This window comes from Podarcis vaucheri, assembly GCF_965113315.1.
Source record: "Podarcis vaucheri genome assembly, chromosome: 8".
NCBI lineage: Eukaryota > Metazoa > Chordata > Lepidosauria > Squamata > Lacertidae > Podarcis > Podarcis vaucheri.
Window position 1 is genome coordinate 68,516,629 of NC_138766.1, and position 26,363 is coordinate 68,542,991.

General features: G+C 42.5%; 1 long non-coding RNA gene across 1 annotated transcript; it reads left to right on the forward strand.

The window, feature by feature from the left end:
• The first annotated feature begins 545 nt into the window (after positions 1 to 545).
• On the forward strand, positions 546 to 25,732 carry LOC309538330. Its single transcript, XR_014222172.1, has 5 exons — positions 546 to 664; positions 14,257 to 14,437; positions 20,317 to 20,395; positions 21,204 to 21,308; positions 25,525 to 25,732. It is a non-coding gene; the product is annotated as an uncharacterized lncRNA (long non-coding RNA).
• Positions 25,733 to 26,363: the final 631 nt, after the last annotated feature.

Consider the following 26,363-nt stretch of genomic DNA (forward strand, 5'->3'; position numbering starts at 1 on the left):
AACATCTGGCTGGGTTTCCCCAGCCATTCTGGGTGGCTTCCAACAGAATATTAAAAACACGATAAAACATTAAACATTAAAAACTTCCCTAAACTACCCGTTCCATTGCTACCCCCGATGTCCATTTTCTGTATTTATTTTTCCCAATTTGAACTATAAAATGGTGATTTTCTTGAGTCAAAATGAGAGTACCCCTAAACTTTTTTTGGGGGGGGAGCACTGCTTCTGGGATTCCCTTGCATCTGTGAACTGCAATTCCTACTGAAAAATAGCCTTGGTGGGGTGGGGCGGGGACAACTGCCAATAGATTTCTTTCCTTGAGATTGGTAGCACCTAGCCAATCAGGACACAGCTATCTGCAGTAATTTGCAAAAAATTGTTTGGTCAACAGCAGCACCCATAACCGATCCACTACAGGCACTTCAAAATATCCCTGCCATTTAACTCTGATTGGGATTCCTGGCCCAATCCCATTGTTGCTTTTGCTGCAGTTCCGTTCTGAGAGAAAGAAGCTAAGAGAATCTTAGCCAATGCAACATCAGAGACTGGGTGGGAAGCAGCAGGTAGAGCAGTTGGAAAGTGTGTTTCTTACCTTTGTTTAAAAGCAGGAGCTTTTAAAACCATGAATGGCTTCTATGAGTGCATCCAGCCAGCAAAATATTGTGTAAGTAATTAGAATGCTAGTGCTTCTGTCCCATTTTCTAATCTTCCTTTTGCACGGCAGCACCTGTTGCATTATGGAACAGTGACTTTTTTACCAATATACCAGCACGCCATGCTAAATTCCACTCACACCAGTGGGCATGGTGTGACACAGCAATGAACGTCATCTCTACTCTACCACTTTTTCCACACATGTGGTTCTGTTCCACTGTGTTAAGATAAGATCCGAAGGGCAAAACAATACACTGGCACAGAATAAGTGAAGGTAAAAGGTAAAGAGACCCCTGATCATTAGGTCCAGTCGTGGACAACTCTGGAGTTGTGGCGCTCATCTCGCTTTATTGGCCGAGGGAGCCGGCATACAGCTTCCGAGTCATGTGGCCAGCATGACTGAGCCACTTCTGGCAAACCAGAGCAGCACATGGAAATGCCATTTACCTTCCCGCCGGAGCGGTACCTATTTATCTACTTGCTTTGATGTGCTTTCAAACTGTTAGGTTGGCAGGAGCAGGGACCGAGCAACGGGAGCTCACCCCACTGCGGGGATTCGAACTGCCGACCTTCTGATCAGCAAGTCCTAGGCTCTGTGGTTTAGACCACAGCGCCACCCGCGTCCCTGTGAAGGTAGCAATGCTGTTTTGTCTTTTTTAACAGACCTGTTCCTTGGAAAACACATGATAAACTTCTGTGTGCCAGAACTCCTCTTCAAGGTACAGGAGCAGGGGCAATGAAAAAAAATGTCAGCCCTAGGTGAAATAATCTATATTCCAGCTTCTGGTCCAGACTTCCCATTGCTCTCGAAATTTTTTTTAAAGGTTCTTAAAATCTATCACCCTTTTATCAGTTTAAATGCGGGGGGGGGGGGGAATGAGAGCCAGTTTGTTTGTTCAGCTCTGAGGGCTCGTCCACAGCAGTGTTTGCCCCACTGCTTTTCCCCAGGAAAACCTTTGGCTTACTGCGGATCTGGACCAAACGGCAATCAGGTTTTCCATGGTAAAGAGTGGGTTTTCCAGGGGAAAGCTGTGGGGCAAATGCAAAACCGCTTAAATCCATGCCTAGAAAGCACAAGGCAAGTTGGAAACCACCCAGACCCATGCTTTCTAGGCACGGGACAAATGGGCGAGCCCTGACTGTCTCTTTCAATGACTGAGGAAATGATGCCTCTCTGTGTCAGTAAGGGCCACCAAACTCGTATGACAATTGATACCTGGGTGTGGAGCACCTTTCACACACTTGTGCAAAACCAGTTAAAAGTGCATAGTTAAAGCTAAATGGGACTAAACCGAGTGGACGTTACTTTTACTGGAGGGTTCTCTGAAAGAAGATGCTTTGATATGAATGACAGTTATTTAATACATAGCAGGTTTGGTCGTTACATTCTCCAAGTGCCCAGGGTTTTAAAATAATCCTCCAGGCAGCAGCTTTTCCCTTTGTTAGGCTTCAGATCTGTGGTGAAAACTCAGTAGGAGAAAACTCCCTGGAAGACTATAAACTCTATCAGACCTGGCTTGATTGCAATCACCTCTCCGAGACTCCCCAGTCATTCACCAAGCCAATTAGTGTAGGCCTCGGTAGATCTCCCCCAGCTGTGAGCTGAGTGAGGGAGCAGGACTCCATTTTGTGCTCTGACACACCACCTGAGTCCCGCAACCAGCTAATAGAAGTCTTCCAAGGGCAAACGCATCACAATGCCATTCCATTCACTCCGCAATTCTCCTTTTCTTTCCGCCCTTCCCCCTCCCCGAAGAGAACTGATCTGCAGGCAGAAAAACCCATTTACTCAAAAATAAGAGTAAAATGTTTTTTCTCCTTTCGATAATGTTCCCGGTTCTTTCAGTAGGTATTATGCTCCGTAATGTGCTGCGCACACCCATTTTGTCATCGCTTTGGGTCATCCTTGCTCACAATTGGTTATTTACTCAGGGGCTTTTGAAATTATTGAGTTGACACATCTGTCAGACGGCAAAAGCAGAAATGCTAAAAGGTCACTTGGAGAGAAACCAGCTGCTTCAGACAAACCTTTCTGTCTTCAAATAGCACAGTCATTACTGCTTGGCAGATGGGGCCCCGGCTTTCATTTCTGTTTTTTCTCCTTCACTTCAGGTATTTAGATATATACTACCTCATTGCCAGGTAAGCGTAGGCCTTGTAATTACCTACACAATAGGCAACTCGCTGCTTAAGGAAAACAGCTCCATTTCCCTCCAAACAGAGAGCCTGTTTCCTCCACAGATACTAACTACAGAACAGCTCACCACAAACTTCCCAATTAACAGATTAATTTTGACAGGAATAAGCACATTTTTATTACTCCTGCTTTCATCATGATGCCATGAGACTGGCATTAAGTGCTGAGTATAATGCTCTGAAGCGCCTACAGAGACTTTCAGCAGCTATGGGATATGGCTGACCAAATAATTCTTAATCACAAATAGATCTGAGAAGTTTGGCCTCCCTTCTGGGTAGCCAAATATTCATGAACAGGATATTCAAGCACTACATCAAAGCTGGTTGTGATAGAGTATTTTGCACTGGCTGCATATGGCAAGATGGTAGAATTTAGAGAGGGGTTGCTTATGAGGCCACAGTCAGAAGGCAGTCTTGGAAATAAGTGAACAAAGCACAGCCATGTTGCCTCTACAGTCATGGAGCCTCGACTCTGGAGTGACAATTCTAAATCTGGAGTTTAGAAGATTCAAAGAACAGAATTAGAATGAGTTGGGCAAATTATAATTATCTGTACAATCTACCTTTAAATACTTTCTAGTGAATTCTTTATTTAGCACATATCTCACCTTTCTCTCAAAGAGCTCCAGTGGCCAAGTTGGAGGTTATCCAATTAGTGTTACAACATTCTATCAATGTAGGGCTTATCCAATTAGCATTATTCTATGTTGTATATTGTGTATATATATTAATGACTGGTAGGTGGCAAACTTTGTCTTTAACAGTTGCACAGCAAGGGCTCCTATGTCTTTAACAGCTGCATTGCAAGTAGAGTGCAACAGATGAAGTTTTTCTCATCTCTTTATTTAATGTTCACTCAGTGGGGTAAGTGTAAGTATGTAACGGGATGCACTGTGTAAAAAAGACACAAATTACATCATTGCTAAACTTTCAGTTTTATCCATGTTTGTTTTGAATTTAGATGGTAAATAACAGGTGGGGTACAACATGCTGCCCTCCTAATCCTAATCTGGCCCTCGGCTTCTGGTGTTTACCATTTTAAAAACAGTTGCATAATGTGATTGTTGGAAACCCCGTTGTGCAAGAGCTTCATGTGGGCAGCAGAGCAGGTATGGCGCCCCAGTGCCATAAACCTTTCACCTCTGTGTCTATCATTCTTCTTGATACTCAGTAAAGAATTCTGACTCTGAAAGCGTACATAGAACCAAGCAGTTCTCTGTGCTCTTGTCAACACACAGCCTTCCAAAGCGCATAAACCAGCTGAATCAGACTCTTGAGGCTTATACAGGACACAAAGAAGAAACAACTGTATAAATCTGATTGTACCCCAATCCCAAACTGGAGTGATTCAGAAAGCTTCTTGACAAAAGCTACAAGAGGCAGTGCATGCAGACTGTGAGAGTCACTTCACCCGGGCAATTATTAATAATCTTTTCAACCAAAAGCTACAGCTCACTTTCTTTTGTTTTTCCAACAAAAGCTGTGCTGCTCTGAGTTGAAAAGGACAAGTGACTATAAAAATGTAAGCAGGCAACCCCCAGCTGAGAAATTTTAAAAAGGGGCCATTAGGTCAAAAAAAAAAAAAGGCATCTATTTGTGTTCCTCTTCTAGATGTCTATGTAGGGGATGGGTGAACTGCTTTGCCTCCCTGAACAAAAGTATATTATGACATTACAACCCATCTGTTTTTCACCAGCACAGAGGTTTCTTATCCCTCAATGCCTTCTGACACTGGCTTTTAAAAAGCATGGTGATAACACGGATACTCGGTCAGTGTTGACTGCCATCAGCATTTCATTTGAATTGCTGGGGCTGAAAACAGTCTAAAGAGGCATATTAACAAAATGAGAGTACAGGGAGCAGAGTTTTGTTATAGCCTCAGCTCTTATCAAATTGGGTACTGGTATTCAGGCGTCTTCACACTGATGTACATTTTGAAGTACCTGCATAGAGGTGTCCTCAGATAATCATCTTTGGGGATTTTTGGGTGCTGATGCAGCACTGGAACTGGCACGTTCTGCTGTGTGCTTATATCTACACTCGTGTAATGAATGTTAAGTTGTTCTTCTGTAAATGAACAATTATTATGGTAGTTTAAATCTCCAGTGATCTTTCCTCCAGATGGATCTGTAGTCAGTAAATGTCTGCCTTGCCACTCAGGGAAGTAAGAATGTGAAAACGATATATTCCTCTTGAACAAAGAACATATACAAGACTCATTATTTACACGGTAGAATCACCCTCAAGTATGTTTTATAGTTCAGTGAGTTTATGTTATAAGCATTCCAACATATGTGTGAGTCTGAAGTCCATGCTACTTTGGGAAGATTTACTAAGGAGGCTCCTACCACAGCTACCACTAATTTCACAGCTGTTTAGTTCCAGCGGCATACCCTGTGTTGTACAGAAAGTAAGTGCCATTGCCCCTGTTCAGATGGATTCCAGGCAGGAATGGAAACGAGGCCCAAAAATGGCACAGGAGTGCTGTGAACAGAAAGCAATCATTGTGACATGTAATCCTCATCATGCCAGAATCTCCCAAAAACAAACTTTGAGTGGATTCACCTTTCTCAAATATGTGAAACAGACCTGCGTTTTCCCTACTTACTGCTTTCATCATTATGTCTGCGATTTGTCAACTGCATACTTATAGCTCCCACACCCAAGTGCTGGTTTTAATTTTTAAAGCAGGGGTGGGGAAGCTATGAACAACTGGATGTTACTGGATTCCGTTTCCCATCAGCCTACCCATAAAGGTTTCTCCCATATGTATGTACCCAAACTATGAAATCCTCTTTACTGGTCCCACCATATGAGGTGTGTAGGCACTGGAGTGAGTGCCTTTTCAGTAGTGGCACCCCAGTTATGGAATAACCTTCCCAGAGATGTTCACCTGGCACCATCTTTGTGGTCTTTTTATGACAGGTGAAGACAATTCTATTCATCCAGATCATTTATTTATTTATGCATTTATTGCTTTGTGAACCAACGAAATCACTAGTGTTACAGGGCTTCTATAGAAATGTGGTTAATACATTAGGAAGGAAGGAAGGAAGGAAGGAAGGAAGGAAGGAAGGAAGGAAGGAAGGAAGGAAGGAAGGAAGGAAGATAGATTGGGTTTTGTTTGTTGGGTATTCAGATAGTTGGGAATGGAAAAGAAACAATAGCTATTGCAGTGAAGGCCATCCTTTGTGAATCATGGCACAATCATTCTCACACAGAAAAAGACAGACCACACCCCATTCCCCAAAGACCCTTGACATGTCATTAGCTTTTCCTTTTGGTTTGCATACCTCTCTTGCCTTTGAGTTGGCAAACATGTGGATTGCAACGTGCCTTCCTCAGGGAGCCAAAATTCCATCTAGCCCAGAATTCAGATCTCATAGTGTCCAACTCACAGGAAGCTTGTCAGTCGGACATGAGAGTAACAGCACTCTGGCTACTTGTGTTCCTTGGCAATTGGTATTCCAAGGTTTATCACCTCTGATGCTGGAGGTAGTGCATGGTAGCTGGTAGCCATTCACAGCCTTGTCCTCTATGAATTTGTCTAAGCCCCTTATAGTTGGAGTAATGCACATTACTCTGCCTTGGAATACTAGTGAAGTAAAACATAATGTCAATGTCACTTAAAAGGGAGTAGGTAAAACCATTCTGCCCAGGGTCTAACTGCACCACTGTCAGGAACCCAGATTTGGCCCTGGGATCTTCAGTTCCCAGCCCATACAGTGAAGTAACTGCTCCTGCCTCTGGTGCAATATCTCAGCAGCGTTGCCAAAGAGGGAATAATCTGTTTACCTGGCACATGTCCTGACTGCAAGCCAAGAAGCATCACTTTGGCATATTCCTTCATTAGGTACACATTTTTGTTTACAGTTTTCGGCAACAGTTGTAACATTTTAGTTCCCTCCTTGTAAACCTTTTTTTGGTGTGTGTTTTTGGATGCATAAATATAATATTAAATACCGTACTTGAAGAAAGCTGTAGTCTGAAAAATGGGCAGATGTTCCCTGCTGGGTAATGAGAAACATCTTTCTCCAGTTTTCCTGACAGACGTAAATGAAAATGAACACACAGCCACACATACATTACATTGCACTTGTCTCAGAAACATAATAAAACCTGGAGCTCCTTCCGAGAAGTAAACAAGCAAAGGCAGGTGAGCATCAGATGTGTTTTGAATGTTCTAGAAAGATACGCTGAAATGTCACCCTTCATTCTATAACACCAAATAGTATCTGGAATCAATTGTACAAATTGGGGAGAGTTGCACATTGTGATTTGCACATCTTGCTTTAAGAATTGGGAACATTTTGATGCAGTGCTTGGGTTGAGGATACATATAAACTTGCACTACAGTTCTGTATTCGCCTACTTAATGGTACTCATTCCTAGGTAACTGTATAGGATTGCAGCCTAACTCTTATTGCTTTCTTGTAAGCAGTGCTTTTTTATGGAGGGACACAGGGGTACGCATTCCCCTGAACATTTTTTGAATCTAAGTTTGGCCTCATTGAGGGGCAGTGTTTCAATATGAGTAGGAAAATGAGAGAAAAGGCACAGCTTGTAAGCATTAAGGAATTATTCACATTTGCCACAAAAGTATAAGAACCATGCCTTTGCAATGGCAAGATTCCATGCTGCTAAAACATGCCAATGAATAAAGGTAAAGGGACCACTGACAATGAAGTCCGGTCACGAACGACTCTGGGGGTGCGACGCTTATCTCGCTTTACAGGCCAAGGAGCTGGTGTTTGTCCACTTCCGCAGACAGTTTTTCTGGGTCATGTGGCCAGGATGACTAAGCCACTTCTGGCAAAGCCAGAGTAGGGCACAAAAACGCCGTTTACCTTCCCGCTGGAGTGGTACCAATTATCTACTTGCACTGTGTGCTTTCGAACTGCTAGGTGGGCAGGAGCTGGGACCGAACAATGAGAGTTCACCCTGTTGTGGGGCCTTGAACCGCCAACCGTTTGATTGGCAAGTCCAAGTGACACAGTGGTTTAAACCACAGCACCACCTGTGTCCCTTGCCAATGACTACTGGGGCCCTATAAGACTTTTCCACCTGATTAAGGAAGATGTGAGGTGGCAAATACTCATATGCTGGCTTCCTCCTAGCACAGAATGCCAGTGAATACTTTCTTCTGGGGAGCAAAAATGGAGCAGAGCTATTGCCTGCTGCTCTTTGGGGGGGGGCTACCAGAAGTACCTGGTTGGCCACTACAGGAAACAACATGAATAAGGCAGTGAATAATCCACAATAAACATACACAGGCATTACTTTAATAGCATGTCCACTCCAGCATCCCAGCCATGTTCAGAGGCAGTGCTCATTTCTTGGTTTGTTTATTTGTTAGATTTATATTCCACCTTTGCTCCAGTTAACTCAAGCTGGTGTGTGTGGTCTCTCATCCCCACCACGTTATCCTCACAAAAACTCTGAGAGGTTTAGAGTTGGTTACCAGCCCAAGGTCACCCAGAGAGATTCATGGCCAAGTGGAAAGTCCCAGTCCTAGTACAACACTGTAACTGCCATACTACTGGATTAGGGCTGGACGCGGGTGGCGCTGTGGTCTAAACCACTGAGCTCCTGTTGCTCTGTCCCAGCTCCTGCCAACCTAGCAGTTCGAAAGCCCACCAGTGCAAGTAGATAAATAGGTATCGCTGTGGCGGGAAGGTAAACAGTGTTTCTGTGGGCTCTGGTTTCCGTCATGGTGTCCCGTCATCCCAGAAGCAGTTTAGTCATGCTGGCCACATGACCCAGAAAGCTGTGAATAATAATAATAATAATAATAATAATAATAATAATAATAATAATAATAATAATAATTTATTATTTCTACCCCGCCCATCTGACTGGGTTTCCCCAGCCACTCTGGGTGGCTTCCAACAAAACACTAAAATACAATAACCTATTAAACATTAAAAGTTTCCCTAAACAGGGCTGCCTTCAGATGTCTTCTAAAAGTCTGGTAGCTGTTTTTCTCTTTGACATCTGGTGGGAGGGCGTTCCACAGGGCGGGTGCCACTACCAAGAAGGCCCTCTGCCTGGTTTCCTGTAACTTGGCTTCTCGCAGCGAGGGAACCGCCAGAAGGCCCTCGGCACTGGACCTCAGAGTCCGGGTTGAATGATGGGGGTGGAAACGTTCCTTCAGGTATACTGGACAAATGCAGGCTTCCTTGACCTGAAAGCGAGATGAGCGCCACAACCCCAGCCTTTGACTGGACTTAACCGTCCAGGGATCCTTTACCTTTACCGCTGAATTAGTTACTGAAGACAACCAGTGGCGTAGCGTGGGGGTGCAGGGGGGGCTGGCCGCACCGGGCACAACATCTGGGGGTTAGGGTTAGGGGGCGCAAATCCACGGGTTAGGGGGCGCAAATCCACGGGTTAGGGGGCGCAAATCCATGGGTTAGGGGGCGCAAATTACTTGTCTTGCCCCGGGTGCTGACAACCCACGCTACGCCACTGAAGACAACACTGGGTAGGGTTTGCCATATTTCAAAAAGTGAAAATCCGGACGCAAAATTTGAGCTTTTTCATGTAAAGTTGTTGAGGTACCCCCTCCCCCGCCCCAAATTCTGCCCGGACGCTATTTCCAATGGGCGAATCACGGATATGTCCGGGGAAACTGTTAGCAGCCCTAACACTGGGAGACTCACGTCCTGCTTGTGGGCTTGCCATAGGCATCTGGTTTACCACTGTGGAAAACAGGATGAGGTGGGCCTTTGGTCTGATTCAGCAGGTCGCTTCTAATGTCCTTATGTTGGATGCTGCAGGAACAACCAGAAATAGTGCCCCTAATAAAAGGTATTTCCCTTTTCCCCAGGGTCAATACACCAACCTACCCTCCTCACAGATATATTAAAAGTGGAAAGCCAGTACTGAAGGCTGGGCAGCCTGGTCTAGTTCTTGCAATTGCTCCCTTCAGCAAAGTGTAGCCAACTGATGCATGTGGACTTTGAGGAGGCAGCGTATCAGAGCCCCGAAGGAAGCATTGTGCAGATGTGCAGATATGCACTAAATCCTACATAGCTGCAGCATTGTGATGCAATGGCTGGAATGATTCTCAGCACATGGTTCAGAGCTAGTTTTTGTTGACTCTCTAAGAGAAAACTAATGAGTTTCTTAGAAGAGCTTTGGGGCTTCCTGTGATTTAAAACTGGCAGTAAAAGAAAAAAAAGACAGAGAAGGTAGTTGGTTAATTGACCTTTATTGTGCCTTCTGGTTCATTTAGAAATGGAAATTAAATTAACATGATAATTCAGTCCTACTGAGTTAAGGCTGCTATAAACCCATTAAATTTTATGGCAATTGATTTAGCATTTTTTTCTATTAACTGGGTTTAATTTTCAATATTGTCATGCAGATTCAGAGAAGTGGTTCATTCACTTGGGTTCCTTCAAGTTACCAATCGTAGCTGTTTTATGAGGGTAACTTAATTATGGAAGAGCACAGGCCCTTGCCATCAAGAGCATGTATTAATCTTGAAAATGAGTCTGTGCAAAGAGCATGGAAAAACGAGGGAATCCAGAATATTGTGTGTTAAATGCCATGGGAAAGCTCCTTTCACCTATCACCAGTGCCCCCCTTCCCTGAAATTCTCCAACAGCCAAAGATATGTTTAAGATTCACCTGCCGTTCACCATAATACAAACTCTTTATATACCCCACATTTTGCAGTAACTTGTTTTTTAATTTCATTTCTAAACCCAGTATCTCTAGATCTTAGGCAACCTCAGGCTTGATTCTGTTCTGCTCATGCCCATTTTATTGTGGCCGGTTTGTATTTTCCTTCTGCTAGGACTAATTTTGCTCTTTCATTAGCATTGCAGAAGATGATAACAACTATATTTTATCTTATACAATGACCAAACTTCACTAAACAACCAGGATCCCACAAGGAAGTAATCACAAAACAAGGGTACAGACTAGAGTTGTAATGGTAAATTAAATTTTGAAGGGAAGGAGTTCATTGTGGCAATTCTCATAGCCACACCTGCAAGGACAGTCCAAAAAATGCAAGCGGTTGTGTCGATCTATTATTATATGTAGACACAATCCACAGAGCAGCAGTACATACATAAATGCCCAATGTATTAGAAACAACATGATCGGAATCCGATACATAATTTCCTGGGATGCACCTCCATTGAACTTTATTGAATGCAGTCATAATTCTAGCTGCCTAGGTTCAGCATGTAAAACATACTGGATAAAACATACTGCATGGGGGGGCATTTTATAGTTGGAGTGTTTTAATTTATTTTATTTATTTTTAAAATAATTTTATCTGTCCCTTTCTCTCTTCAACCCCAACCACATTACAAACTAAAAGCACATTTATAACATTTTGTCATTAGGGATGGAGAGAAAAACTCTGATCTCACCTAATTCACACTTTCTGAAACTATATTTGAACCAAAACACAGCCATCCTTCGAAATTCACAAATCTCAGAACTTTGTAATGCAGTTCTCCAACCAAGTAGTGTGTCCAAAAATGCCTATGGTAGTGTAAAGTCTGCACATAAATGCAAATAATAGTGAAAATAACATATAAAAACATGTCAAGGTGGGGGGACTGTTTCCAAAAATGTGTATGTTAGTCAAAACTGTATACATACAAAACGTTTATTAGGGGATATTTGCCCTAAAATGCTGATGAATTGTTTTAACTAAGATTCACAAATTTGCCGCAGAAATGTGAACTTAGTTTAAGATTGTAGTTTACCCCTCCCAGAGCTACAATTCCCAGCACCCTGCAGAAACTACAATTCCCATGGTGCTTTGGAGGAAGCCATGTGCTTTCAATGCATGCTGTGGATGCGACCGATACATTGAAAGCTCACTATAAGGCAGTTATATAAGTTCTTCTGCGCTAGTTTCCTGTCAGTTCATCCGCATAAAACTGATACTGTAACCACCTCAGCTCTGCAGTCTGAATGAAAAACAAAACACCACATGATCGCCATTTTACCTCATCAACAAATCTGTGAACTCATCTGAAAATATATTTTCCTCCTGTTTAATATCTGTGCTTATAAATTTCTGTAATATTGATCTATCCTGTGTTGTTTATTTCTGTAATTGTGTGTGTGTGTGTATATATATATATATATATATGAAAGAAATAGCAACATTGCTATGTGGTTTGGTGCCTTAAGGGCGCACACTGAATGGCTGAACAAAATGACAGTAATAATAATCAGCATTTCAATGCAAGATTGAATTCAACTCTCTGACTCAAATTCAGATACAGTTTCGAGCAGATATTCCCCAGGGAGTTCTGAATGCTAGGTTGGGTTAGAGCAAGTATTTCTTAGGATGCTGTTTGTAATTCGTGCTGTTTTGAGATGTATTATTTCCGTGTAGTCCTTTTCTTTTGCATCTACTCACTCATGGAGAGACTACAAGGGTGTGAATCCTGGCTGAATGGTGAACGTCAAATGTAAAGTATAATTAAGACAGACAGATGCTTACTGCCCGTGACTATGTGGAGCAATTCTGTTCCTCACTCTTTCCCCGCCAATGATGATTTGCAAAAGAGCCTTGTTCCATATTTAAATATTGTTAGTGTATTGGGAGCGCTTTGGGTAAGCCTGGAGTTATTCAGGAAGCAATTTTAGAGCAGTTGTTGTTTTTTATTAGCTGGTAGGCACTGGAATTTGTGTCAACATCCTATTCCCCTGAATTCTTACATGACTGAAGCTGACATATTTTCCATAGCCATAAATATTGCAGAAGCTGCTCTTGTGTGCAGGTAAGCATTTTACTGTGAGGAATTAATGGCAAACAGCTTTTCTTTATTTGATCAAAGGGGAAGTTATACAAAATAGAATACCCAGATCATAAATTCTTCACTGATGTGTGTATATGAGTAAATCTCTCTCTCTCTAAAAAAAAATTCATTATAAACTCTTTTGATGAAACCGAAAGATCCAGAAATATATACATATTTAGGCACATTTCTTTTCCGTCTGGCCATGGACTTTTTATTATCTGTGATCTCTTGGGTGGGTGGTGTTGTAAATAAAAATATGCCCTTTTCCCTTATGGGGTATCCAAGAGCCCATATAGAGTCCTTACATAGGTTCCCTATTGGTAGGAGAGAATAACAGAGGCCAACCAGAGAATATTGAGAAGCAAAGCAGTTAGCAAGCCTGATCTTTATTGATCTGTTGCAACAGGGTGCTCCCCTCACTCGCAGGAAAGGCGGAGGACCCCCCAAAATGCCGTGCAAAAGCTTATAAAGACTTTTGAAATTCCCATTCTCTAGATCAAGACCACCCCCAGAAACATTATGCATACATCACAGAAGGGGTGTAACCTAAGACCACCCCACAGATACATCCCACCTACATCACAGAAATTTAAATGTTGTTTTTCTCTTGTCCTTGTTTATCTCCTGTCTGGCAGGTTACTTGATTGGATTGCCTTGGGAGCCTGGCCATTCTTTTGTAGTGGTAAAATACTTATTTCCTGGGCCAGGTCACAGGCTCACACCTTATTCAAACAGACATATCCTTGAGACAGGATTTGTGAGGAAAGAGACAATGGGGAGGCTTTTCCATTTTGACCTTGCAGAGAAAACATTTGGTTAGTTTAGGAATCAAAATGGTTCCAGGTTGGTCTTCCTGTGTTGAACTATGTATGTGCGGTTATGAATATTACCATATATCTAAGACCATAAAATTCCTATCACAGTGGGATGTTTTAATCCTGCCATTTAAATATATGTTTGACTTTTAGATTTTTATTTGGTTTTTTTAATGGCTGGCCCAAGACAGACAGATGCCAACAACGAAATGTATATGGGTTTGTTCATTGTTGCAAGTCACTTTGAATTACTTTTGCAAAATAAAGCAACTAATTTATTTATTTAATAACTAACTAACAGAGAGGGTGGTAAACATTGAAATATTTATCGGTTCTAATAATCAATGGAGTAGGGAAAAAAGTATTTTTTAAAAATATTTAATCTGCTGTTTTAAGTCAAGCTGTACGGCTAGTCAGTGTTCCTTAGATTCGATGAGACTTGGTCAAGGGAAGTTAGCTGTTCTCAAGGAAATAGATGCAAGTCATGTTCACCTGCCAAAATCAGGGCTGAAGTCAGTCTTGGTAAAGGGGTGTGGGTGTGTGGGTGTGTATCACACACAATAAAGAATGGATTTCAATGCCCTGTCCATTTCAGATACACAGTCATGAACCTATCACTACCAACCTGCTTGCTTTTGAACATGTGAAGCTAAGTGGCAGGACAGCCACAAGAAGCTGCCTTATTACCAAATTAGACCATTTGTCCTTCTACTAAAACATACCCTCCAACAGTCCTCAGATGGGGATATTTCTCACTCTCCTGCCAACTGACCCTTCTGGGCACCCCATTTTTTGTCATCCCCCCACAGAGCATTTCCTGTCAGAGGAAGGGCGAGTGCCACCACCATCACCATGACACCAAATGGACACACTAACAAGTCCCAAATTCTGCACCCTTTTCCTCAGAGGGGTGTTGCTCACTACGTGCCAGGCACCCATCTAGAAACTATTGAAGACATTTTCGTTTCAACAAGCTTTCCCAGCTGGGTAGTAAAGAATCCATTTTGCATTGTTTTTAATCCTATCAGATTAAAGGTTCTGTTTTTAACTGGTTCAGCTGGTTGTTGGGCTGTGTTTGCCAATCACCTTGAGACACATATATAAGATGGCTAATAAATTAACAAATGAATCATTCACATGGTCCCGTATGAGAAGGGAATTCTCTTCATATGCATTGTTTCTGCTGTGGACACTGGAAGCTCCCCTCTCATGAAAGGGAATGGCTCGTCTTTGCATGTAAGAATGCACATGTTCACTATCAAAGCCATGGCCTTTGCCTCAGTGAGTGATTAAGGAATGTATTATACATTCAGAAACTATAGGTAGGTTCCCACGAGGCAAGACACAGTGATAACAGCAAGAACCTTTATTGAACTAACGGAACTGGACAGCAGGGGCAAAATAACTGCTTATATACATTTCTGAAGGCCTGGGCCACTCCCACTCCCAACGTGATTGGCTGTCTAAACTCACAAGCTGCGAATCCTGACTCAGAGTTTAAGGGCCAATGGAAGGGGTCCAAATCCTGAAATGTTTTGTGATTGGATATCATGTATCAAATCAGAACACGGGCTCAGACTCCTTAGTCCAGACTCAAGATCAGGCAAACACAGACCACTGAATGCATAACAGTACCACAATGGGATTCTGTAATATAATTAAAACTGTTGACGCTTGTTTTAATGGATATGACTGATTTTTAAAGAAATATTGTATTAACTGCATTTTTAAATATGTTGCTGTGAGTTGCCTTGGTTTTGTCGAGAAAGGCAGGATTTAAATCAAGAAAGAAACTCTAGGTATCACTGCTCCCCTTTTTACTATCCTAATTTTTCTCATTTAACGCCTTCCCTCCGGTGGAACACAGTCTGGCTTCAACCAGAACATGCATTTAAGGCATGTGGGGAAACCACAGACGGGGTTGATCTAGCCCAGCTAATATTGTCCATTTTGGCAGAGGCTCTCTACAGTCTTAGGCAGTCTGTCACATCACCTGCTTACCTGAGCCTTTTAACTGAAGATCCTGGGGACTGAGAGTGGGATTGTCTGCCACTGAAACATGATTGCAAGAGGCTCGTTTAGCATTTACATATCAATAGACCCTGATGATATGCTTTCCTTTCCTTTCTGTAGGCAGGGAGTTTTTGACACCATGTCTCTGAATACTGGGGAATGCTGGGAATCACAATTAGGAGAATACTATTAACCTATGCCTTCCTTGTGGGGTTCCCGTAAGAATCTGGTTGGCCGTTGTGAGAACAGAATGCTAGACTCAATGAGCCTTTGTTGGTCTGATCCATCCTAACTGGAGCCAGTGTGGTGTAGTGGTTAAGAGCGGTGGACTCGTAATCTGGTGAACCGGGTTCGTGTCCCCGCTCCTCCACATGCAGCTGCTGGGTGACCTTGGGCCAGTCACACTTCTTTGAAGTCTCTCAGCCCCACTCACCTCACAGAGTGTTTGTTGTGGGGGAGGAAGGGAAAGGAGAATGTTAGCCACTTTGAGACTCCTTCGGGTAGTGATAAAGCGGGATATAAAATCCAAATCCAAACTGTAACTCTTCTTATGTCCTTATGACTTGGACAAATGTCCACAACATTTGCAGGGAGGATGTTTATCAGAATGGCAGCGCTTGAGAAGGGACATTTTGACCCTTCGTTTCTCCACTGCGATTTCCACAAAAATACCCAACCACTCCATTCCGTTTGGGTCCCATGGGGCAAGGTGGAACATCAGCACAAAGAAGAGCTTCTAGTGAACAACTCACTGTGCCTTTTATTGCTGCACATCCAGGACCTCTTTCAGACCCCATCCACTCCTTGAAAAGTGGAAGGCCTTAAAGGGGCAGGCCTCTGGTTTACAGCACAGCGCTCCATTGTCTCTCTAGCTATGCTGCCTGCACTGAGGCTCTGCTCTGTGGCGTGTGAGTCCTTTGGAGGCAACTATGTCGGTTCCTTGCTGGGCTTGGGAGCTACAGTTTCTAACCCATGCTATGGAATCTTCAGCTCAGGAGTCTCTGTCATCTCCAGAGATTTCTGGCATCTTGAGATCAGGGGTCTTTTTTTCAGTGGTGGTGCTTGGGCCATGATTTTCCTCCATAGGCACCATTCAGCCTTTGAGTCTGTATCCAGGTCACTGCTAAACTTCAGGTATATTACTCTCTCCCTGCTAACAGATGCTTTCCCTACCTAAACTGAATTGTAATAGTCCATCATGGTTGCGGTGAGGAAGGAAAGGATTAAATCTTCTCTCTCTGCATACTGCAAATCCCCCCCAAAAAAAAAAAAACCTTCATGCCTGTAGTAAATAAGAAAAACCAACACCAGGATTGCAAGTGGCACAATTAACACATGACGTCAAGCCCTCACTCTAGAAGATGACACAAGGGAGAACAGAGGAAATTTGCTGATGACACTAAATTGTTCAGGGTTGTTAGAACACAAATAGGATTGCGAAGAGCTCCAAAAGGACCTCTACAAACTAAGCGAATGGGCAGAAAATGGCAAATGCAATTTAATGTAAACAAGTGCTTTGGTCCACCACTCAACAGAACTTTAAGGAGTGAAGAAATCGTCCCCTGTATTAGTGATTCAATAGCACTCTGCTAGTGAGTGCTGATGGATAAGTCATGGAGCATTCAGTTACTATCCCTGAAACACCTCTGTTGTGGGACTTCTGCTGAAACTTCTGCTCACTGACTGAGTCCCAAGCTGAGCCAAGATGCACAAGTTGTGCCAGTGTATCTTCAGCTGAGCCGGAAGAAGAAGAGGAGTTTGGATTTGATATCCCACTTTATCCCTACCCTAAGGAGTGTCAAAGCGGCTAACATTCTCCTTTCCCTTCCTCCCCCACAACAAACACTCTGTGAGGTGAGTGAGGCTGAGAGACCTTCAGAGAAGTGTGACTAGCCCAAGGTCACCCAGCAGCTGCATGTGGAGGAGCAGAGATGCGAACCTAGTTCACCAGATTACGAGTCCACCACTCTTAACCACTACATCACACTGAGTTAGAGACTTGAGCCAGAGCTAGAGACTTGCCACATCCTAACTTACTCACCCTGGCAGATTTTGGCTTCGGATGGCCCAGTGCTATTTTTCTAGGAGAAAAGGGTGCCAGAACTTAGCACAATCACCTCACTTGTTCTCTTATAATGGCAACGGCGCCCACCTGAGAGGTGCTCGAACTGAGTCCTGGTGAATTCCGGCTGAAAAAGGGCCCTGGGATTGCCCTCCTTAGTATAACAAAGTCACACCACTGCTGTGCCGCTCACACTGCTGTAATGATATGTAAGGGATAAGAGCCACAATAATACTTTTCAAATGTAATGGTTTGTTTTCTAATTCAACCATGAAAGCATTCAAGAGTGGGCCTTGGACATTCCTGAATCTTGCTCCTCCTCGATTTTTAATTTCTGTGCATGTGTGTGTGCACACACACAAATATACACAAAGTGTGAAATCTGATGACCCTCTACCATCTTAGAGGGTTGAACAAGTTCAGGCATAGGTGATGTGTATTCAAGTGACATTCCTGTGTATGAGCTCTATTGTGTTCCTTACTGCTTAAGAAACAGACTGCATAGATTCTATACAGAACACATTCCTTGAGCAGTAATTATTATAAAAGCATGAAATAGAATTTAAGTACAAATCAAGAGCTTTCTGTTCTATCCGTTTTTGTGCAGCCTTCACTAAATTGTGGCAGCTACTTTTTCTTTTGTTTGTTTTCTGTTGCCATTTCAGGGGATGGTAAATACATTGTGCCATACCATTTTATGTTTTATAAAAAGGTGACCCTCACTTTCCATTTCAAATGCGGTTTCTTTAATGAAAATATTGTAATGTCAGTCCATGCAAAGCAAGTGCATATTAATATGCGTTTACATCTGTCTCATATTAATATTCATGCCTGAATCCACATCTCTACACAAAGCCAATTTTCTGACCATCTGTGTGATGGCTGGTGGATGCAATGAATAAATTTTATTTGTGAGGGGAGTGATAAATCATGTATCTTCGGCTTTTTTTTCTTCTTCCTTCTTCACCCACAATCTCTGCTCTTAGGTGCTAAAATGTTTTCATCGTGGTTTGGAATTTTTAAGCAAAACCAAGCGATTAACCCCTTCGCACCTTTCTGTAGTTCTGCCAGATTTACAAAAGGACATAGGAAGAGGCTTAATGAGAGCCAGGAATGTGTGACTCTGCAAGAGCTCCTGCCACTTTAGGTACATCATCTCCTTGTGTGTGTGTGTGTTTTTCTGAATTGCATCTTCTTATTTTAGGAATTCATTGGACTTGGTAATTTAGAGCTTCACTCTGGTACCTCAGACACCAAGGAGAATATATGCTATTCTGGGAGTGCCAACTTTCATTGTAAAAATCTTGATCATTTCCATCATGTGTTTCTTTTATGTCTTTTTGTCTTATGTCTGGTAAAATCCTCAGAGGTGGGGGATTATTGTTATCAATATTCTTACTGGTATTCTTAGTCTCATTCTTATTATTCCTGCTGCACTTACATGTGAGGAACTGTGGTCAAGGGTTCCTTAGAGTAAAAATTAACTGGGCTTTTACCTCAAAGCCTGTTTTCAGTGACAGAATTCAACTCTCGAACATGGAACCATTTTCATAACTTTATGTGATGAGCAAAAGGAATTCTCTCTGCCTGGATTCCAGGGGCACATTCTCCTTTTATTGCATCAGAGATGAACTACAACAGTCATTAGAACAAATTCTAGGCCCTAGAGTAGGAAGAGTAGCGAATTCCACTGGAAATGGGAGCAGAAATGGTCAATGTTCACTTATTTGTCCTTTGTCTGGAACGGAAATCTATCCAACTAATATATTGGTATTTGCTGTTGCTTTCAGTCTGCAAACAATTGATTGTGGGGGTGTTTGCATGGTGTTTCCTTTGCATTGAAATGAATGAGGTGGAATAAAGTAATGACAACATAATTTACATAATTAATTTTGTGTGTCACATAATTTTTGCCACACAGGACAACTAGATGAATAATGTAGCTTTTGGTGGAAGTTGAACTGCAACGGCATACAAACAAATGCATGCCACATATGCAGGGTAGAATGGAAAACCTTCTGACATTCCTGCCCTAGAACCAGCCGGCATACAAATCTGGGCTTCCATAGTGGAGGTTGAGCTCTTGGTCCATTTCTGAGCTGTTGGTGTTTGTGTTCAAAACCTCTGCATGGCTTGAGACCCAGATGTCTGTTGGACCAGCTTCTCCCATATGTATGTTCATTCACTGAGGTCATCATCTGAAGCTCTTGTATGAGTGCCTCTGGTGCAGTGGTTGGTTCAACACATTAGAGCTGTGAGTGGGAAGTATGAATTGAAAGATGTGTCTGGTGCTTTGGCTGATGGTGCCATGAAAGAGCATGCAATGGTGGTTGAAGAAAGAGAGCTTTCTTGATGGTGGCACTCTGCCTTTGGAATCTCTCATAACAAAAAGGGGTCTGCAAAAACCCCATCTAGGCCAGCATTCTGTTTTCAAATTGGATAACCAGATGTCTATGGGCATAAGCAAAACACGAGCATAATAGCCTTTTCACAGGAAGGCCAACTGATACCTATTCTGATCTCATTTTGGTGCCAGGTGAATACCTTCTTACTTTTCTTCTTACTTGGAAGGAGTGTTATTCTAGTTACACATCTTGAATTTGAACTACTGTGTTTTGTCTTTGTTTTAAGTTACGGATATTTAGTTTCTGTTATACTGTAGTTTCTATATTCATATTTTAGTACAAGCTGTCCTGAGAACACTACCAGGTTGAAGGTTCAGGGTACAAATAAATAAATATAATGTGATTTCCAACCGTGACTGAGATCTTCTTATGAAATTTGACACATTTAGCTTGCCTATAATGTTTGAGTGTGTGGCTGAACTGGAATTTTAATCCAAGCTGGTGGAGTTCAATGAGACATATTCCCAGGTAAGCGTATATAAGGTTGCCACCTAAGACTTTGTGTTATTCAGTGTAGAGAATTAGAATCAGCATCCATATAATGCTCCACACATCTGTGAATGAGCAAACAAGCATGTGCCTCCATCCGCCTTCTACACATGAACCATTTTGCCAGTCTGAGTGAGATATTTGTAATGATGAGGGGAAATACTATGCTGGATTTCCCCCCTCTGTGACCTATTATTCCCTGCCCTCAGTTACCGTCCCAACAAACTAGAGGTAAGAAGAATATACAGAGATTGGCTAAATATTAAGTCATTGGTGTCTTTTGTGGCATCACCAACCAAGACACTAGACACATCTTTCATTTCATACAAAATTTATATGGTTACAGGTCCCAGAACTAATGAGTTGAACCAACAGTTGTCCAGCAACTGAATGATGTAAACTTTCACCATCTCACATCTACTGGAGACAAAGATCAGTTCTGTAGCAGTACTGAAAAAATAGTTTTAGTGCTCCTGTTTTAAGATATTGTTTCTCATCTGCAGTATTTATAACTGTATCTTAGCTATGACATTTTTAAAAATTAAATTTTGTCTTTCGTTAATCTGTACCTTTTTAGTAGATCAAGTTGTTTTAATCAATAAATTTAAGCTATTAGGGGTTGCTGTTCGGAGGAGACATCTCTATGTCATAACATATGGTTCCACTCTCATTCTTTGCTCTTCAAAAATATTTGAATCTACTTTCTTTACATATAATAATATGAAATTACGGTTGGTAAAACCTGAAGTTTTCTGATTCTTTCCCTGATTCTCTCTGTTTTCCTAAGGCAAATCTCCATTCCAACAGGACAGAATTTATGAAGGCAACCAACTTGCATAAACATACCCAAGACATTATGATAAAATGATTCAAGGAACCCATGAAGTGGAAGGTGGTGTGTGTGTGTGTGTGTGTGTGTGTGTGTGTGTGTTTAAATTTCCTTTTGGCAGGCCAAAGGCATGTCACTAGCATGTAGCCTACTTCTGCCTTTGACAGTACAACCATATGTTAGTTTTGACATTTTTTGTTCACTGAAGTTCAAAAAGGAATTTGAAATGAGCTTCGTACATCATCTGCATAATTAGCAAGAAATCATTTGTGGCTCCAATCAATGCATGCAATTTTAATAAATTGCTCTAATAACAACTCTGCAGAAATTAGACAAAGCCGTCATTGGGTCAATCAATGCTGCTCAAGAAAATAGCATTGTAATGAAACTTCAAATGACAGTGTAATTCTACTTCATTCCTTTTTTTATATTATTTAGGCAAATAATGTTTTACTGAAAATCTTTTGCAAATGGAGGACAGAGTGGTTTGAGAGATTGTTAAAGAACATAATGCCTTTCATCAGTAGATTGCTATCCGAGCTTTGTAGAAATTGAAAAATGTTACAATGTAAGGGCTAATGAGTGAAGCATAAGTTATTATCACCCTTTAAGAGGAACTCAGTTGGCAATGGGTATCTTTTTTTTTTTTTAACATACTCAGTGCTGGAGCTTTTGGATCCTGGCCCAGCGGACTGTCAGAAAATATGATGAAGTGGCCTCTGGACCACAAAAGCTTAGGCTACAATAAATCAGTTTTAAGGTGCCAAAACAACCTCTTTTGTTGTTTTTGCTGCAGCAGACTGACATGGCTAGCGTTGAGATGTTCTCAGTAATAATGTGCTTATTTATGACGTATTTATCTTGCTTTTCCTCCTAGGAGATCAGGACAGTATATGGGGCTGCTCCCATTTTTATCTTCGCTAGACTGATATATAATGACTGGACCGAGGTCAGAGCCAAGTGGGAAATTGAATGCAGATCCCCCATGCCAAGTCTGACACACTATCCCTTACAAAACACTAGCTGTCCTTTATGGGTGGTCCAGTGCCCTACTTTACAGAGGACAAGCACCTACCGTATTTTTCGCTCTATAACACGCACCTGACCATAACACGCACGTAGTTTTTAGAAGAGGAAAACAAGAAAAAAATATTCTAAGCGAAACAATGGATGTATGATTTTTGTGGTTCATGCTGTGGCCACAGACATGTGATCTGACGGTGGGTTTGGGGTAGCCCAATGCAAAAATCCTGAGGATCCATGTGGATCCATGCTTTGTAACCACGTTTTTGCGCCATTGCGGCCCCATGAAACAGTGGGTGCGTGTATTTTTTGGTGCAGGCTGTAGCCATGGACATACTATGTGATCTGATGGTGAATTTGGGGTGACCCAGTGCAAAAATCCTGAGGATCCATGTGGATCTGTGCTTTGAAACCACGTTTTAAGTCGGGAGGGAAGGAAAAGCACTCAAGGGACAAGGAGCACATGTGGGGGGTGTGGAGAAGGATGCTGCTAATAATGCAGAAGAGGCTCCTCTCCGGCTTTGCTCCTTTAGAACAAGCAGGCTCTGCGTCTCTCCCTCCTCCCCAGCAAGGAAACCACGATAATAACCACTCTGAGACAAATCAAGAAAAATTGCGACCAAGCCTTTCCCCCAACAAGCGCAGTGAGGTCAACACACACACACAGAGAGAGAGAGAACTGGCCCTAAAGTCGCAGGGCGCTGGAAGTCGCAGGGTCGCTGGGAGAGTGAACAGGAAGCAAGAGAAGGAGAAGGAGCCCTCACACACAGAGAGACACACAGAGTGTCAATTCTAAAGTCACAGGGGCGCAGGAAGAGTGCAGGGGCGCAGAGAGAGTGAACGGGAAGCAAGAGGAGAAGGAGCCCTCACACACACAGAGACACACAGAGTGTGGATTCTAAAGTCACAGGGAGAGTGAACGGGAAGCAAGGGGAGAAGCAGCCCTCACACACACACACAGAGAGAGAGAGAGAGAGAGAGAGAGAGGATTCTAAAGTCGCAGGGAGAGTGAACGGGAAGCAAGGGGAGAAGGAGCCCTCACACACACACAGACACACAGAGTGTGGATTCTAAAGTCGCAGGGAGAGTGAACGGGAAGCAAGGGGAGAAGGAGCCCTCACACACACACAGACACAGAGAGTGTGGATTCTAAAGTCGCAGGGGCGCAGGGAGAGTGAAGGGGAAGCAGGAGGAGGAGAACGATAGCTCAAGCACACACACACACACAGCCCCTACAGTGCCTAATCCAAAATCGGACAGCAAAAAACTGCAGGCAGGGACAGAGAGCAGGGGTTGTTTTAAAGCAGCCAACTCCCGCTCTGCTTCTCTCCCTCCTCCCCGGCTCCGCTAGCTGACAGGAGCCGCTTACACCCGCTTTGCTGTTTCAAAGTGAGCCACGGACTGCTCACGACTGCAGCAGATTCCCCCGTCATCTGTAGGCATTCGCTCCATAACACGCACAGACATTTCCCCTTACTTTCTAGGAGGAAAAATCTGCGTGTTATGGAGCGAAATTTACGGTAATTGAATGCATCCTCTATCTGAAGAGCTGGCCATGGGCTGTTAAACATTTCTGGTCCAATTTCTAGGCGCTTGTGATTATGTTTAAAGCTACAATGGCTTGGGCCCCCAATACTTCAGTAGGCACTTCACACTTTACAGTAGTCTCTGGCCTGCCTATTCAAATCATTTGGAGGGCTGCTTCTTCTATGTTCCATCTGTAGGAGCTGTATATTATGTGGAGACATGGGGGGAGGCCTTCTGTGCTATCTCATCCTGACTGTGGAATGCCCTCTGCTCATTGGCTCCATCACTGGTCTCATTCTTCTGACAACTTAAAACCTGGCTATTCACTTAATCTTAATTCACTTAATATGGTCTGAAGCTCAACAAAAAAAAAAACGAAGATCATGGCCACTGGTCCCATTACCTCCTGGCAAATAGAAGGGGAAGAAATGGAGGCAGTGAGAGATTTTACTTTATTGGCCTCCATGATCACTGCAGATGGTGACAGCAGCCGCAAAATTAAAAGACTCCTGCTTCTTGGAAGAAAAGCAATGACAAACCTAGACAGCATCTTAAAAAGTAGAGACATCACCTTGCCAACAAAGGTCCGTATAGTAAAAGCTATGGTTTTCCCAGTAGTGATGTATGGAAGTGAGAACTGGACCATAAAGAAGGCTGATCGCCGAAGAATTGATGCTTTTGAATTATGGTGCTGGAGGAGACTCTTGAGAGTCCCATGGACTGCAAGAAGATCAAACCTATCAATTCTTAAGGAAATCAGGCCTGAGTGCTCACTGGAAGGACAAATCGTGAAGCTGAGACTCCAATACTTTGGCCACCTCATGAGAAGAGAAGACTCCCTGGAAAAGATCCTGATGTTGGGAAAGATGGAAGGCACAAGGAGAAGGGGACGACAGAGGACAAGATGGTTGGACAGTGTTCTCGAAGCTACCAGCATGAGTTTGACCAAACTGTGGGAGGCAGTGGAAGACAGAAGTGCCTGGTGTGCTCTGGTCTATGGGGTCACGAAGAGTCGGACACGACTAAACGACTAAACAACAACAACATTCACTTAATTGTTTGTGGGATGTAAACTGCAATTGTATTAATGTGCTTATGTAACCCAAATTTTAGCTTTTAAGAGGAGTGTTGATTTGATTACTGATGTGTTGTTTGTAATTTTATGGCTTGGAACCCACCCTGAAATAAGCATTGCAGTCTGAACACTGATGAGGGTTTTTATTTCCTTGCCTAGCAGCTATGTTACCAAACAAGAACTTTTGACAGAATATTGTTTGATGGAAGGTTCCTTCACACACACACACACACATACACACACACACAAGGCTAAGTCAGCCAGCCTTGTGAATGCAAAGATTAGAAGATTTTCATGTCTCTAGTTCCTTTTTTAAAGAGCCAACATTTTCCAAGTAGACTTTAAGAAGTTTCTCCAAACAAGAGATACAGATCTGACTTTATCGATTCCAAGTTTTTAAATAAATGTTCTGTCCAATCAAGTATAAATTATACTCAAGAACACATTTCTATGGATGCTATGTGCAAAAGCTTGGTTTCTTCCTCTGCTGCTCTGTTCCAGAGCAACATTTGCAACACTATACGCAGAGAGATTATCTGCACTCAGTATTATTATTTTTTAGTGCACAAAGCTAGTGTACCTCGCAGTGAGATTAATTATATGGAAAATAAAGAGGAGGTTGGTGCCTCAGTTCTGTTGTGTTTTTTTCAGTAGGAGTACAGGAAGAAGAACAGAGGAGTCTAAGCCATGAATGTGCATCCTTCATCTCAGATGCCTGCACTGATATTCTATACAGCCTCTAGCAAAATGTTGAAGAATGTGCTTCATTCCTTTGAAAAGTTCCCAAATTCTTGGGAAAGTTATGTGAAAGAGAAGGGTCCATGCTACTGCTATGACTCAGTATTGAAAGTTCAAATTTTGAGGGATTTTTCAGTGCTTGTAAACAAAGAGAAATACATTTGTTATTTAGAAAGTTACGGGGGGGTTAAAAAAGACAGACAGAGAGAGATTGCTCAAGAAATAACAAATAATTTCTTTTATCTAATAAATAATAATTTAAAATACTTTTATCCATTTAAAGCAGGCATGTCCAAAGTTCATTTCGGGGGCCTAATCCGATCCGCTGGTTGATTTAATCTGGCCCCCGTGGCAGTACACCCTGGGTAAAATCCTAAAAAAGCTCAGCAACTTTGGCCGGCCCTCATGCACGTTCACTTCATCAAATCTGGCCCTCTTCGGAAAACGTTTGGGCACCCCTGATTTAAAGATAGCTGTTCATCCTTGTAGTGACTTGTAGTCAGTTTCTTGAATCAGTGGTGAGCAACAGACAAAAAAAAGCAACCTTTTCTTCCTCCTGTTGGTTCCTTCTTTAATAACTACCTGTTATCATGTAGATTGTGTTCCTTCCTTCCTCCTTCTTCTCCAGCCAGTCTTTCTTTCTTCGCCCTTGTGTTAGGACTCCTTTGTTCTCTTGACCTCATGACTCCGTAATGGGCATATGTGAGCTTGTGCTCAGAATGGCTTTGTTAACTTTAGCTTTCTTTTATTCTTAC